Source organism: Pelophylax lessonae, assembly GCF_965119305.1.
Source record: "Pelophylax lessonae genome assembly, chromosome: 2".
NCBI classification, from domain to species: domain Eukaryota; kingdom Metazoa; phylum Chordata; class Amphibia; order Anura; family Ranidae; genus Pelophylax; species Pelophylax lessonae.
Window position 1 is genome coordinate 332,233,583 of NC_138769.1, and position 6,000 is coordinate 332,239,582.

The following is a 6,000-nucleotide window of genomic DNA, read 5'->3' on the forward strand; positions in this document are numbered from 1 at the left end:
ACGTTACAGTCGTACGTTACTACTACAGCCCCCATCACGCTACAGTCTTACGTTACTACACCCCCCTCCCCTCAATACACTACAGTCATACTTTACTACACCCCCTCAATACGCTACAGTCTTACGTTACTACACCCCCCCAAACCGCTACAGTCTTACGTTACTAAACCCCCCCAAACCACTACAGTCGTACGTTACTACTACACCCCCCCCCCCATCACGCTACAGTCGTACCTTACTACTACACCCCCCTCCCCCATCATGCTACAGTCGTACGTTACTACACCCCGCAATACTCTACAGTCGTACTTTACTACAACCCCCCATTACGCTACAGTCGTAGGTTACTACACCCCCCCCCTACGCTACAGTCGTAGGTTACTACACCCCCCCCCCCAATACGCTACAGTCGTACGTTACTACACCCCCCCCCCCCAATACGCTACAGTCATACGTTACTACACCCCCCCCAATACGCTACAGTCATACGTTACTACACCCCTCCCAATACTCTACAGTCATACGTTACTACACCCCCCCCCAATACGCTACGGTCGTACGTTACTACACCCCACCAATACGCTACAGTGGTACGTTACTACACCCCACCAATACACTACAGTGGTACGTTACTACACCTTCCAATACACTACAGTCCTATGTTACTACACCCCCCAATACGCTACAGTCGTATGTTACTACACCCCCAATATGCTACAGTCGTATGTTACTACACCCCCAATACACTACAGTCGTATGTTACTACACCCCCAATACGCTACAGTCGTATGTTACTACACCCCCAATACGCTACAGTCGTATGTTACTACACCCCCAATACGCTACAGTCGTATGTTACTACACCAAGAAAATACGCTACAGTCGTATGTTACTACATCCCCCAATACGCTACAGTCATACTGTACTACAACCCCCAATACGCTACAATCATACGTTACTAAACCCCTCCATTATGCTACAGTCTTACGTTACTACACACACCACACTACGCTACAATTGTACACTTCTACACACCACATTATGCTACAATCATACATTACTACATACTGTACACATTACCCCCACATTATGCTACATTCATAGATTAATACATACACCTCACATTAGGCTATATTAATACACACATACACCCTAAATTACATTACCAAATATACAGTATACTCCACAATACATTATGATGATCGATTACTACAGACACCCAATACACTACAATAATTGATTAATTTATACATACATCCCACATTACACTTCAATAATGGAATGCTACATAAAGATCTGCCATATCTCCAGAAGGATATAGATACTCTAGAGAGAGTTCAGAGAAGAGCTACTAAACTAGTACATGGATTGCAGGAAAAAACTTACCAGGAAAGGTTAAAGGACCTTAACATGTATAGCTTGGAAGAAAGAAGAGACAGAGGGGATATGATAGAAACTTTTAAATACATAAAGGGAATCAACTCAGTAAAGGAGGAGAGCATATTTAAAAGAAGAAAAACTACCACAAGAGGACACAGTTTTAAATTAGAGGGGCAAAGGTTTAAAAGTAATATGAGGAAGTATTACTTTACTGAGAGAGTAGTGGATGCATGGAATAACCTTCCCACAGAAGTGGTAGCTGCAAATACAGTGAATGAGTTTAAGCATGCATGGGATAGGCATAAGGCTATCCTTCATATAAGATAGGGCCAGGGACTATTCATAGGATTCAGATATATTGGGCAGACTAGATGGGCCAAATGGTTCTCATCTGCCGACACATTCTATGTTTCTAAAGTAATGTGGAGCATATTTATGTAGTAATTATTGTAATGTAATGTGGGGTGTATGAGTATATGTAGTAATCCAGTGGTCTCCAAACTGCGGCCCTTTGCTTGCCTTTATCTGGCCGTTGGGGCACCATTCCTCCCACTGACAACAACATTCAACCACAGCCACAGGTTGTCGGCAGTCAGAATGCCCAAACAGCAGATTAGTCTGACTGAATGGCTATTCAGCTGAAAATTTCCATCCAGCTCCTTTGGGCAGGAGGGTGGCAATAAGGCCCGCCCATGGGTTGAATATCTGCCAGTTCATCAGGAAGTGGATACAATTTGCATACTATATAGCCAGCTTAAAGCTCACTAAACAGGTTACAAATTGATTTGACAATCTCTGTACCAATCAATTCAGATCTAACAAAAACTATGTAATATGAATATTTATGTAATAGGAGGACCCACCTAAACTATCCAGTAATTTGTATTCAATCAGGCAGACCTTTGTACAAATATGTTGGCAGATCTACATTTGTAATGTAGAGTAAAGTTTTTTTTAACTAACAAACATGTTATACTTATCTGCTCTGTGCAAAGGTTTTGCACAGAGCAGCCCGGATCCTCCTTATCGGGTTCCGCTCCTGGCCCCTCCCTCCCGCCGGTGCCCCAACAGCCAGCAGCTTGCTCTGGGGGCACCCAAGCAGGTGTGCTCCTGACCCTTGGCTCTGTGCCCCCCCCCCCCCCCAAGTCTCCTGATTAGCTAACTTGCTGTAAATGGCTTCAAAAGCCAGTCAGTCAGAAGTGCGAGTCCCCAGAGAGGCAAGACTCGTGGACAACGCTGGATCGCGAAGGGGCTCAGCTAAGTATTGGGGGGGGCTGATTCACAGGTTTTTTACCTTCATGCATTAAAGACCTTCGGCCCTTACAACCACTTTAAGGGATTCAGAAATGTGTAAACTAGTTGTAGATCCTTGAAGTGTTACTAAACATACATCATAAAAAAAACGTAATAGATGGTGTATTACATGCAGTTCATACTCCATCACTATGAGATTTGTTCTGTGCATTCTGCAAAAAAAAAAAAAAAAAAAAAACCTGGTAGATTCTGCTGCTCTATCTCCACTTTTTTTTTTTATGTCCCCAATGTAGCTAAGGATTTTTCTTAGCAGTGTTAGCAGCCCTGCACATGCTCCGTTTTTTTCAGCAAGTTTCTTTTTAGAGAATTTCCTCCCTATCACATCTGAGCAGTGATTAAAAAAAACAAAAAATAAAAAAAAAAGTACTTTCTGCTAAAAAACACAATACAAAATAAATAAATTTAGCTTCTTCATATATTTTGGCCGAAATGTATGTCTTTGCTAGAAAAAAAAACCTAAGTTAGACTTACCGGTGACGGTATTTCTAAGAGCCTTTAAGGACAGCAACTGGAGAGAGCGCAGCTCCACCCATATCAACAGGAAACACTGCAAGTTTAAAAGCTCCTCTTCCACCATGCCTCAGTTATAGGGTATCCTCCGACATGCTGGAAAACATAATGAAACAACAACCACCACAGGTTAAAATTACCAACACAATAATACAGAAAAAAAAACAGGGAGGGTAGCTGCTGCTGTCCTGAAAGGCTCTTAGAAATACCGTCACCGGTAAGTCTAACTTAGGTTTTCTCAAATTGCCTTTCAGGACAGCACCTGGAGAGGATAAGCGAGTAACTTACACTTAGGGTGGGACCACTGCCTGCAGAACCTTTCTGCCGAAGGCCTGATCCGTGGCTGACAACAGGTCCAACCTGTAGTGTCTTAGGAAGGTTGAGAAACTAGACCAGGTAGCTGCTTTGCATATCTGTTCTGGCGAAGCACCAGCCCTTTCAGCCCATGAGGTTGCCACTGACCTTGTGGAATGTGCCACAATACATTCTGGAGGTTCTTCCCCCTGGGCCATATAAGCTTGCTCAATAGCCCATCTAAGCCATCTTCCTAGAGTGCTCTTGGATTCTCTTTCTCCCTTACCAGGACCCAAAAAAAGAACAAATAAAGCGTTTGTTTTCCTGAATTCCTTGGTTACAAGAAGAAAACAAAGGAGACATCTTCTTACATCCAGCATATGGAAAGACTCCTGCCGAGTGTTAGAAGGAGTTGAGGAAAAGGTTGGGAGCACAATTTCCTGGGTACGATGAAAATTGGAGACAACCTTTGGAAGAAAAGCTGGATCTGTACGGAGCACTACACGATCCGAAAATACCGACAAAAAAGGATCCGCAACTGAAAGGGCCTGAATCTCACTAATTCTTCTGGGGTAATAGCTATCAAAAAGATTGTCTTAAGAACTAAATTCATCAAAAGGAACTTCTTCCAAAGGTTCAAACGGAAATTTGGTTAATCCCTGTAATACAATAGATAGATCCCATCTAGGGAACACCTTGAGGGCTACTGGCCTGTTGCGGGCTAGGGCCCTAAACAATCTTATAATTAAAGTCTCTTGAGATAATGTTCTCTCAGAAAAAACTGAAAGAGCCACCACTTGGGCTTTAAGGGTGCTGGCTGCCAGGCCCATCTCCATTCCCTCATGGAGAAATTCCAGCACTGAAATTAAATTAAAAACTTCACATTTCTTAATGGAACACCAAGAATTATATTTTTCCAAACCTTCATATAAATGTCCCTGGTTACCTTCTTTCTACTGGAGAGAAGGGTAGCAATGAGCTTCTCAGAAAGACCCCTGGCCCTTAAGAGATCTTCCTCAGAAACCACGCCGTCAACTGAAGTGTAAACTTTGTACTTTCTTCTAAACAGAGCTAGTCTCGAAACATTGATACCATCTCATACATCACCCAGGAAGAAATTTGAGACACACTTCAGACAGAGCCTCCACAGCCAAAGGTTTGGAAGCCACTAGGGCTGCAAGCAGGATGGTGGAAACAAGACTGTGGAGTGCAACACTTCACCTAGTTAGGTAGCACTCAATCCCCTGGCATTTCAAGGAAAATTAGAATAGAAGCACCTGGCAGTTCATTAATAAAGTAGGTCCCAATATGCAAGGCCCACACAACCGGTTCATAAGGAGTCTTCCGTGATTGGGTCACACTAGTGGCTGTGCTACAGCTCAAATCAGAAAACAGTCCTCAGCCAACAGTTCACAAAGGCCCAGAAAGGAGCACAGCAAAGAGCCCCATGCCCAAACGTCATATTCCAGGCAGGTCCCACAATCATTTAGTTCAATAGAGTCCCAGTAGGGTTTCTAAATCTGTTGCCGAAGACACACCGATCCATATTTATTGCTTACCTCTGCAGGAGCCACTGGATAGGATAGGTCCTCTGCTCTGCCAAGACTCGCTAAACTGCAAAGTCCCCACAACAAACCTGGGTATGAGTTTTCACCTAGTTAGGTAGCACTCAATCCCTTGGCATTTCAAGGAAAATTGGAATAGCAGCACCTGGCAGTTCATTAATAAAGTAGGTCCCAATATGCAAGGCCCACACAACCGGTTCATAAGGAGTCTTCAGTGATTGGGTCACACTAGAAGCTGTGCTACAGCTCAAGTCAGAAAACAGTCCTCAGCCAACAGTTCACAAAGGCCTTGAAAGGATAGGTCCTCTGATCTGCCAAGACTCACTAAACTGTTAAGTCCCCACCAACAAACCTGGGTATGAGTTTTAAGCTGTTCACACCTGTGTAACCTAAGCATTACTATGCTACCATTCTATAATAGATCACAGAAAATAGGCAAATCTAGGGTGAGTATATTTTAGCAACGTAGCATAAACACCATACACATACCAGCAGCTCAAAGAATATGTTGTGTTAACTGACCGGAGTGGTAGCCTTACCTTTGGCCATCAACTTACACTGCAATAAGCATAAACCCCATTAACTTAGTATACAGAGCATTAGTAAGAACATCAAAACATGAATGGCACAAAAAAAAAAAAAAAAAAAAAAAGTCTCCCTGTAACTCTTCAAAATGTGCCAGAGAGCAACCCTTTAGTGGGTAGGTGCCAAGTTCACCTCTTCAGGCAGAATTTCGCCTTTTATTTTTTGCCCAAACCATCCCAATGTGCTAATTTCTCACTTCGCTAGTCCATGTCAGCCTTCAATCTGCACCACTCTGTTCAAAATGTTAAAAAAATGCATCTTAGCCCATCACTTCCTGAAGCATCATGTAACTATCCAGGAAACTTAAATTGGAAGTAAATCCTCCTACCAGTTTCAGCCAAGGAAGCTGCCA